The sequence below is a fragment of the Vespula vulgaris genome, chromosome 16 (genome assembly GCF_905475345.1).
Source record: "Vespula vulgaris chromosome 16, iyVesVulg1.1, whole genome shotgun sequence".
Lineage (NCBI taxonomy): Eukaryota > Metazoa > Arthropoda > Insecta > Hymenoptera > Vespidae > Vespula > Vespula vulgaris.
This window is the reverse complement of record NC_066601.1, coordinates 2942552-2954649: the sequence shown is the minus strand read 5'-3', so window position 1 is coordinate 2954649 and position 12098 is coordinate 2942552. Positions and strand designations below refer to the sequence as shown.

General features: G+C 29.5%; 1 protein-coding gene across 1 annotated transcript in view; it reads left to right on the top strand.

Moving 5' to 3' along the window:
• Positions 1–6907: 6907 nt before the first annotated feature.
• LOC127069769 (metabotropic glutamate receptor 2-like) overlaps positions 6908–12098 on the top strand; it is a 152524-nt gene continuing 147333 nt past the window's right edge. Inside the window, exon 1 of the mRNA XM_051007210.1 lies at positions 6908–7542. The gene's annotated coding sequence lies outside the window, so the exon portion shown is untranslated. The remainder of the gene's footprint in view (positions 7543–12098) is intronic.

The window sequence follows — 12098 nt, the reverse complement described above, 5'->3', positions numbered from 1 at the left end:
AAAGAGAGAAAAGAAGAAAGAACGAAGATAACATATTTTATTTCAGGATATTCGCATTATATGTTCTTTAGTCGTGAAATTTATAGAACAGATAATCGAATAAAAAAAAAGTGATATAAGTAACTAAACATACGTAAATGGATATGAAGTATCTTAAATTATCTTATTAAAGTTATTTATGATATTTAAGTTATTATAATTATTTATATTATTATATCTTATTAATTATTTATGTATGTAACGGTAACATAAGAATATTTGCTAGAAATATCTCCTCGATATTTTAAATTATACATACTTGTATTAAATTTCAATCAGAGATACTTTATATCCATTAGCTATAATGATCACTTAATAATTAAACAATTAAACGAGAAATGGAGATATTAAATGAAAAGTAGTGAATGAAACGTCGAGATAACGAGCTGCTAATTACTTCGTTGGTAATTAAATAAACTTACAATTAGTCTCGTCGATGGGGCTAACCTAATTTTGTGTTGAAGTTTTTGCTCGTTACTTAACACAGGGCTTTTAAAGTGCAGTATCGATGACAAGGTCCACCCAAAGGATCAGGAAAACTTTTCCGAGGAAGTTTCACGTTGGGAACTTTCGAAACAAATCGATCTACGAACTTGTCTCACCAGAATCCACTCGACGACTGCGTACTTTCGTTGGTCTTCGATTTCAAGACAAAAGGTCATTGATGTAAGGCCATCAATATACAACGTAATATTGTATATACAACATAAACATTGTAGGATATTAAGAATTTAACGATGTTAACAGATGAGTCATGTACACAATGAGTCATATTTATTGATTAGTCAAAATATATTATATCACCTTGGAAGTGAGTTTTTGTATCATTGAAAATATTATTTGTTACTCTGTTATTGATAAAATAAATTACTTCAATAGGAAAGTACTGCGTATATTATGTAAGAAATTTTCTTTTGTTACAGATGAGTCATGTGTATCGATTAGTCAAAATGTATATTACTTTGGAAGCGAGTTTTTGTATCATTGAAGATATTCGTTACTCTGTTATTGATAAAATAAATTACGTTAATATAAAAGTAAATAGTAAAGTAAATTTTTCTTTCGTTAATATTGATATGTTTACATTAATGTACACATTTTCTATCGATTATTTATTGTATTAAATTTATGTTACTAATATGTAACAATATAATATGTACTAAATATTCCGTATAAATAAATACTTATCGATATTAAATACATTATATTATTATTCCTTTGACATTATTTGAATATTTTATTTGTAATGAGTTCTTGATTTTTTATTTAATAAATATTGGAATTAATTCAAACGATTCCGAAACGATATAAGTTTAATCTAAACGAGTTAATATAATGATATTTCATTGAGTCATATAAACGATGGGAATAAAGCTTATAACGACGTCTAATAAAAAGTCTGACAATGTGATTTTGAATAAATGATAATGATAAAGTGTAAACTGATCCGATACTTTCGCATCGACAATAAAATTTTTCTCGCTTCTATCCAGATATCTGAAAATCCACTGCTCTCTCTGTTCCAACTTTTTCTCCAGCATATCTTAAAAAGTATACTTGAAGAAACTCTGAGCAAATCTTGTAGGAATGGTTCCATGACTCCTTTTTTTGTCGTATGAAAAATTTCCGTCGTTTATCAGACGCGACACAGACTCTAGAACCAAAAATTCGTGTATTGTGTGGGACGCAAGTTGTGATAAATTACAATGGACATATGAATTTCAAAGAGGCAGAAAGAGAGAATGAAAAATAAAGGAATAGAGAGAGAGAGGGAGAGAGAGTGAGGGAGGAGGGAGAAAAGAGAGAAAGAGAGAGAAAGAGAGAGAAAAGAAAAAGAAAGGAGGAAAGAAAATCTTTTAAAAGTAGTCGAGGTATCGAAGCGAAGATTTCATCTTTCAGTCACGTTCGGTGACGTTTCTTCATTTTCTCACAGTATACGAAGGTGAGACGATAAAGAGAGAGAAAAAGAGAAAGAGAGAAAGAGAGAAAGAGAGAGAAAAGACGAAATAATTTCAGAGTATTACGCGAAGAGAAGAACGGCTTTTCTCTCTCTCGTGAGATAACTCGAAAGTTCAAAGTGTCTAACAGATAAAGAACGAATATAAGAGTTGGCGGAATGTTTCAACGTAACCAAACAGCCTTGGTAAGGTGTCGAAATGAGTTCCACAATTTTCACGCTTCTTTATTGTTTCTGATGCTCTTTAAAAGAGAGCACAAAGTTTTGACGTCTACTATTATTTAGTTTAGACAAGTCAGTTTTTCTTTACTATTTAGCAATCACATCGCAGCAGTTGTAACTATAGAAAATAAAGCAAAATAATTGCTAACTGGTAACTAGTGATTTACAACTAGCAATTGGCGACTGGCTATTGATAACTAGTACCTAGTTTTACATTTCTTCACACCCTTTACATATATCATACTTTATTCTTCTGACATATCAATAAATCTTCTTTTTTCTTTTTTCAATATTTTACCAACTCTCTTGAATTTTTTTTTATACGAAGAAACTTTGTTCTTTTTTTCTTTTTTTTTTTTTAAATAACAATACACGTTAGTTACCGTCGGCACAGTTGTTAGTTTTTAATCAAACGAACGCGTTTGTTTCCGTCATTTTTCGCGATAAAGAAAAGAATTAAATTTTCGTTCATTTCATTTTATATTCGACTGATATTTATGCCCGTGGCTAAACTCGGATACCAAGCTCAGAGATAAATCTACATCAAGAAACTTAATTGGTCGACGCGTGACGGATCGGTAACTGAAAATAGCGGAGAAAGCATAACAAGCTTGTGATGAATTTACGGAATATAAATATAAAAAAATATATTTGCAAGAATTCGTTTAATGTAATATAATTGAAACGATACGAATCGATGAAATAATTTCGATTATGTTTAGCATAATTCAAAAGAAATATAACATAAATTTTGTTAATGCACGCAAATAAAGAGGAAACATAGAGTAATTGTTTTTTTATTCTTTAAAAATGAAAACATGGAACATAAAGTACCATAAATATTTCTAGCAGAATATTTTAATCATTTTTAACGATCCTCAGGAGAAAACCGGGAACTTTATTATATCACGGACAAGTTCCACTCTATACTGTGCATTTCATTTCTACCTCAGTTCCGTAGATGCTAACACAAGCTGCTACAACCATATTTACAGATCACATTTTTTCATATTTACACAAGCAATATTTCTATATTTTCCTTAACTCTACCATTAATAATATTAATAAAAAGAAAGAGAATAAGTAAAAGAGACGACAATTTTATAATAACGAAAAAGCATTCAATTTAGAGAGAACGTCTAATTAAAAAAAAAAAAAGAAAAGAGAAAAGAAAAATGCTCAAGTGCATGTCACTCGCATTGACAATAACATCAAATGTACGAAGAGAATTAATTTTAGAAATAATTTTTTCAACGAGATTGAAAATATTGCATAGAAAAACGTTGACAAAATAATCAATATTTAATCAAAATTTTTTTATTACAAAAATATAAAATCCTTAATCCGTAGTTCTAGGTTACGTCTGGATTTTGTCTTAGGTTTATCTCAGTTGCGACTGGATTTCGTGTTCCGTAATCCGTGTTCCGTGATCCTGTGGTTTGTGTTCTGGATATATGGTATGCCGCGATGGATATTGTGCTATGGATCCGACAGTAGAGGTTTCAAATCGAAGAAAAATTTTATCTCGTAAATTCGTAAGTTCTTTGTAAATTCAGAGATAATATCTTAACGACTTTTTTGTCTGTCTCAAACATTGGATGACAGATTATAGTCAGCATACAAATTTTATTTTACACTTAGAATCATTATACATGCAATGATAACGAGCAATTGTAATGTGCAAAGATATATTTGATATATTATTTCGAAAGAAAAGGAGTACAAAAGTATTTCTTTTTTTAATCATTCCTGTATATCATACTTGTTGGATGAATATACTACTTGTATATTAGATATAGCTATTATTATCATAAGTTAAGTAAGATCAATTGAAATAGAAAAGGAAAGAGGCCAGTAGTTCACGTACATTAGTACTTCAATTCGCCATTCTTTAGTAACTCGGAATTCATGAAAAGCTTATTTATTATATAATACATGGAGCTTGACTCGCTTGTTCGCGAGACCTTTTCTTCAGTTGTACCCACTTATAAAAGCTGTAACGAGGTACGCGAGAGTAAAAGTTTCAGCTTGAAGCTTTACAATTTTGAACGTAATTAAGTTTTCACGCCTTTTACCGCACATTCTCTTGTTGACGGGGCTAAAGCGACCGCATATTGCTGGACGTGACATATTTTTCGAAGAAAGGAATACTCGTTCTCATTATTATACTTTTTATGAAAAGAAGAAGATGATCATATTTTTCTTTTTTTTTTTCATTTGGGTACTTGAAAGAAAAGAATTGATTACTAGAAATCTCGAATTTCACTTAAAAATTTCCAGTTCAAAGAAAAATCTTTGATTAGCCGTGATCAGTAATTATTTTCATCGCGATCGTTCTTTTTACGAGTCTACTATTTCTACTTTTATTCTACTTTAGTCTCGTTACCTCTTCCTAAGTTACTTTCGAAACAAGTCACGTCGTTTAATAATTGGATAAGAATAAATTTAAGTTCGACTTTTACTTTGTCTCGAAGTATTCCCTTATTTTTTTTAGCACAATTTTACATTTTTTTTTTTACAACATTTTTTCCGACGAATGAAAATTCCTAACAAAGTTATATCGTTATCAAAAGATATGAAAACGATGAGTTCTTCAAGATTTATAAAATTAATTATACAAACGATTGTTGCTACGTAAATATGTTTATTGCGCGATACGAGTGATCTTACTTGATCGAATTAAAAGTTTCACTTATGTATTTTCTTTATTCGTTATTTATTTAATATATTTCATTTCGATTGTAAACGCGTAGTTTATGTAGAGAACGAATTTTCATACTATTATACAAATGATTTATAAAACGAGTGGGTAGTTTTATCATATTTGAATTTTGATATGCATACAGAAACAAAAGGTATATATAATCTGAAAATGTTTTAATTATTTTGTTTTTTATTGCTAGATGTTTCCGCCCTACGTATTACCAGATAGTCATATAATACCAATATAAGCTTTGTTTGCTTCCTAAATTTACAATTTAACCTTTTGACATTCAATAGCCGAACGTGTAAATATCAAACATATTTATTGCAATAACATTGATTATTATTTCTGCACGGCTCTTTCAAATTATTATTTTGTAAGATTATCGATAAAGGAAGATACTCAATTTTTTCGTTATTATAAAACATTGAATCTGTCTTTAAATGCTCGTGAATTTTATTACTTAGAATTTTATACGACATTTTTCGATCGTTTCGGGATTTAATAGTTTTATTTCGAATAAAATACGCATGGATAATGGGATAAAACGAATAAAATTCCGTAGAGATTTCCCGAAGTACATTTCAAATTGTTAATATATATTTACATGATAAAGAGTTAATGTTTATCCTAATAAACGTAAGAATTAAATGTTTGATATCGAGTGTAAAATCAGAGTCAACGAGAAAATACAATATTTAAAATTCAATTGTTTTCACTTTATGTTAAGAAAAAAATTATTAATGATACGCATAAATTATATATAGAGATCGCAATTTTACATAGAATGTTAAATAAAAACGCAAATAGAGCTGCGAGTTTTTATTACTTCAAAAGTTCGTCTTTAATATTCATTAAATGGAGTTTCACTTTGCGTTTAACTAATTTTGTCTGACAAATTTCATAAAATGTACATTTTCACTCTAGCGTGTTCACATATCTTACATTTTATTTTTGTAACAACTCTGGTAACTCATTAGCTCGGTGTCAAAATAGAGATGCTTTGAAACAGAAATTCTGTAATCACATCTAATGCATTGATGCCTTTATCATACGCCAAGTCATTATAGAAATTATTAAACCTACGCTTGATACGTAAGTCTTTTACGTTGCTAATTAGAACTACATTCTGAAACTAATATGTATCTATGTAGATTCGTTCTTTGTCATAAAACGAACTAAACCTACCAACGTAATTAATTAATTAAAATTTCTTCGTTTTTATAATTATCTAATTTATAAAAATTTAATAAAAAAAATTTACTACTACTTTTAGACTAAGAATAGTAAATTTATAGACCACAATGGATTCTATTTAATAATAAATTATCATTTTTCTTTGAACAATAACATAGATATCATTCAGATATCTAAAATATTTCTAAAAACAGATAAGTTCTTTTTTATTTTTTCTCGTTTCTTCTAAAAAGATGTACATGTTACAAACGCGTACAAACTAATATTTCAAATAAAGATAAAAAATATCAGCACGTTTTTAATGCACTCGACAGTTGATAAAGTGTATACGCAATTATAAGAGAATGTGACAAGAGAATCAACAATGGCAAGAAACATCCTGCAAGCAAGATTACGATATCTTTCTGGGAAGAGGGGAACAGAAAGAAAAATACAAAGGATAAGAGAAATAAAGAATATTAACTCTAAACCATCAGTAACATAGCCGTATTTAACTGTGGCATCCCAAATGAATTCACTGCTTTTTTTACGGCACTAATAAAAAGAGAACGACGAAAAGAAAAAGAAAATAGAGAGAGAAAGAGAGAGAGAGCGAAAGAGAGAGCGAGAGAAAGAGAGAGAGAGAGAGAGAGAGAGAGAGAAACACAAGTAGAACGAATGAATGAGATAGAAGAAGAGAGAAATCGCGCGTGGCGCTTTGGATGCTGGAACGAAAGAGGGGTTGCGTCTGGGTTGAAGCCGGCGCCCTCGCACCCACGAGTAACTTCAGTATACGCGCGTATCTACATTCGGTTGGACCTTACTTCTAGTCCGTTTCCTGAGAGATCGAATCGCTCGAGAATCGAATCCTTTTGGCGATAGCCATCGATCTACACAAACTTTTCCGAACGCGAGGAAAAAGAAAGGAGAGGAGAAAAGAAAAAAAAAAGGAAAAGAAAAGAAAAAGAAACGAAGTACTCGAATTTCTCCGATTCTCTTCGTGTCGTTTTCGTCTTTTTGTTATTTCTTTTACATTTTCTTTTTTGTTTTTTTTCTATTCTTACCGAAAAAAAAGTGACAATTTTATTAGTGTTTCATAAAATTTATAAATCTACTGGTTACGATGTGACTTCAAAAGAATTTTTTAGGCATCGACTTGATTTTCATCTTAAATAATTAAAATTGTTCGATAAGTTGTTATCATATTTTACTCGTGATTATCATTAATTGTGCGTTTCGACAATATTCCTTTCCCTTCATCGGCAATCTCCATCAAGAGATTTTATTTCTTTCGATCGTACTGTTTAAGAATGTCTAACGTGAGACTTTATGGTATAAGTTTTTGTGGGTGCAATAGATGCAATGAAGAACCGGATATGAGAATAGACATGAATTTTCACATAAATAGAAGCCAAAATACAAGAGGTCGATCCTTTGAGTAAAGGTAAGAATCTCTCCTTTCGATAATATCTTTGTATGTAATAGATATTTTGTAGATAAAAACTTTCCATTATCCAGAAAGTTTCCTTTTGTATGAAATTCTGGGTAACTTTAATTAAATCATCACGAAACTATTTAAGTGAGCTCGTTGAAGTAACCGCAATAGAGAGAAAGAGAGAGAAAGGGAGAGAGAAAGAAAGAGAGAAAGAGAGAGAGACAAAGACAGAGACAATTTCAACCCTAACGAGACTTTCCTAACAATAAGATCTAATTCTAATTAATACTAGAGGCAATTAAAATGGGGAAGGGAAATTACAAATTAGAGGTGATCCTTTACAAAATTAATTGTGAGTCTAACACGAAATTAATTCAGAAATTTTAATGAATTTAATTTTTTTTTTCTTTATCAAAGGAAGTATATAAAAAAGAAATATATATATATATTTTATTTACTCATATTACTATAGTTCATATGAAAGTTTAAATTTCTTTTCTTTTAACTCTCTTTCTCTTTTTCTATCTCTATTTCTCTCACTCTCTTGTACAGATTATATACCGTTCGAGCAGCTAATGTAAAATTCATTATTCCGAATTAATCGCCTAATGCAATATAATAAATCGTCCCTTGTCCTACATTTAAGTCCTTTCGGACAGAGATACCCATGGTAAATTAGTTGAATATATGTACATTAAGTAAATTTAATACTTGCGATGACATCTACGAAATATATTCTATCTTTCATAATTAGATTTTATGCAACTCCTATCACAAGCAGTTTGGAATAGGAACTCTTCAGCGATCGATACGAACTACTAACGTATAAATAAAATAAACATATAGGAAAGAGCAACGATTACATCACTCCATTCTACCCACTTCATTTAAAGACTTGTTTTAGATTACTTTATCCTCGTGAAGATCGTTCAACGCCATCTATAAGATTAACAAACTTTCATGGATGGAATTCAAGTTTCACGCAAGTCTGCAGCAAAATGAACTTTACGTGGGTAAAAAAAAAGAAAAGAAATACAGTAAAAAATACAAAGAGGAAAAGAGAGAAAAGAGAGAGAGAAAGAGAGAGAGAGAGAGAGAGAGAGAGGAAGGAAAGAAGGAGTTGAATACTTAAATTTTAAGTCTTTTGGCTTACATTTTAAAAACACTAACCTTCGGAATGATATACCTTAAAAGACTAAAGGAAACTATAAAATACCTAACTGAAACTGCTCTCTCTCTCTCTCTCTCTCTCTCTCTCTCTCTCTCTCTCTCTCTCTCTCTCTCTCTCTCTTTTCCTCTCCCTCTGTCTTGTATATACATACATACATACAAATTTCGGATTTCCTTGCTATACGGAGTACTTCGAGTTTCAGTACCATTTCCTGTATGTTTCCATAAATCCCAAGGGTTGCACGTCGTCTAACATGAATACGATAAAATGCATAGACGAAAATGATTCAACTTCAATTTTATTTCTATCTCTTCCTTTCTTTTTGACTTACATTTCTATAACTTGAACCATTGAAAGTAGGCCGGATATTAGACCCATCATCGTAAAGCATATTGAAAAAAATATTCATTTCCCATAGTATTTGTTCCTAATATTGCAATGAAAAATACTGAAAGACTTAAAGTTGTTAAGTTAGCAGTTTATCGCTCGAGCTCAAATAATACCACCACTCTCTTTGTCTGCATCATGCTCCAATTTAATTATACGATAATTTTCATGATTATTTCGAAATATAATTATATTTAAAAAATGGCATACTTTTGTTCGGCAGATTTTAATAGTTATTAAACTGAGAGAATTTTGATCTATAAAAGTGGACGTAGAAAATTTATTTAATGTATGAATTATATGACAGAGAATTTTAGATAAATCAATTCATCGCGACAAAAAAAGAATCGATAAGTATACGTAAATGCTTTTATTGAAGAATGATTTATTTAAGAATGGTTTTATCAGAATCATAATTATTTACGATGATAAAAGGAAAATCATTAGTGACATTGAAGGCAAATATAGATTCATGTAATATTGAACGAAAGAACAATACAATGAAGGATTCGGATCTATCATGCACATTGTGATTATACTCTCGATTGTCTGTTGGATATGTTATACGAATCATCAGAATGGTATGGGTTGAGAGGACAAAACTATTCATCACTGTCTGTAACAAGAACGTCGCTAAAATGGAATCAAAGACAAGCTACTAAATCATTCTAATTCCTATACGAAATGTTATATTTTTTTCAAAAGTTATCCTCCTAATAATATTATTCATAAATCTTTTTATTCTATTAGTGTCATATTATACAAATCCGTCATTTTTATCCGACAGTATTAATTTTCTTTTTACATTTAAATATGTATAATAACTACATCAAATTTTTCAACTTTTCCATATATTTTTTCATTCTTTTTCTTTTTTCTTTTTTTTTTTAGTATTTCAAATCACCTTAACATTTCATCGAAATTCTTTTCTAAAAAATAAAACCACGTTTATTTGTCTCGAATTAGTTCTAAGCACTACTTGAAAAGTACGAGCAACTATCGTTAAGTATCCTCGAATTGTTCTCACTTAAGGTAATTTTAAAGAGCTTAAGAAAGAGCTTCCATTAAAGTTAGAGTACTAGTCAACTCCTTTTTAAAGTCGTGATACTATTTTCTATCGATCGTAAATTCATTATTTTCATGATTACACAATTTTCTTATGCCGAGAGGTTTAATTACATAAAAAAAAATAGCTTTCGTTAAGTAGAACACGCCATCCGAGTATTATTGAAGATATTTCATTCATCTATTTTATCTCATAACGTTCTTTAAAAATAATATTTATATTCTAAAGAACTTTGAGGTCTTTGATTAAAATCTACAAATTTTCATTTCCATTCGTGCATATCTATGAAATTATCTTCCAATGTAGACTGTTCATTTTATCAAATTTTTAGTTAACGAAAACGTAACCTACTATTCACCTGAAACATATTCACAAAACGTGCCATTCTGACCAACTCAGAAATTAGTAATTTCGTTGAACATTTCGAGCATATCGAGTTCACACGATTATCATGACGATTGAAAATTTGATTCGACCGAGTAAACTGTTCTCTCTGTTTCGAAATGATACATGCCAATGATTATGATCATTCTATAACTATAATCATAGTGTATTTTTTCTTTTAAAGTAATTAATAATAGATTAATTAAATAAATTTAGATTAATCATATAAATTTTTATAGATTTTTCATGTAATCCATTTTCAGGATCATTGAAATCAATTTTAATAAATCTTCGATGAAGTATTACATAAATAAATTTTTTCGGTATATAAAATATTAATTACTATTAATGTATTTATCTTCGAATTTTCTTATAAAATATGATATAAGGATAAAAATAGAGGATAATTACAAATGCACGTAAAAGATCCAATTAAAAGTGCAAATAATTACTTGAAGATAATAAACCCAATGAATATACCGAATCGCAATAGTTTGAAAGGAAATAACGAGACAGCCTTACCGTTTCTAATTAATGAAACGTGCATTTTCCAAGAAATCGTGTATAAGAATATAACGCAAATTACGAGAACGCACGCAGAGAAATCAAGAGAATAAAGACAAAGTCATTTAAAATGAAAGCGTTCGTCTGCTTGATCAATTTAAATGTTTCTCGAAGTACTAATTGCATCTGTATAAATTAGCCGGAATTTCTACTTTGTCATCAGCGATTTTCTCGTTGTCCTTTCCTCTACCTTAAAATTTCACGTGTACTTATCATAATTAGTAATCTTGTAGTTGGGTAAGAAAGTTTACTAGTGCATATAAATGATGAAGGAATTATAAGTGTAAAGTAAAAGAGAGAGAGAGAGAAAAAGAGAAGAGTTTTAAATTAAAATGTTGCGATTTAAATTTTCATGTATATCAAAATGTGTATACCGGACATCTTATTTTAAAATATATGGCCACATATCTCGGTCAATCTTAATGATTTTATAAAAAATATTCCTAAGTTTTTAAGGTAAAATGTAATATTACTTGTAGCTATTTGATAATATCGATCGTAATTTATGAAATATTCCCTAAATTCTTGATTAATTTATAATTACATGACCTACATGACTATAAGGTTATACGTCGAAACTTTCACAATACCTTTACTCAACTATCTTGTAATTAGTCGAAATAATTTACAGTACCAGTAACCAAGATATATCTTCCTTCGTGAACCAAGAATCGATATTCTAATCTCCAGAGAATTCTTCTAAGTATGGATTTCTCTTCGAGAAAGACTTTTCACTGTTCGTGAAGACGTATGTCACGTCTCTTGGCACTAGCAAATAAATAGAAAATTATTTACGTGCATTGCACGTGAAATATTAAATATGAAATATGTTATGAAATATCGTGTATCAGTTATTAAAAAATTTATATTTTTATAAATCATTAAAAATATTTCTCTCTTTCTCTTTCTTATTTGCTCCATTTTATAAGACTTTTCGAAAATTTAAGATATTGATATATTTAAATAAATTATTAATCGCATAGAATATATATC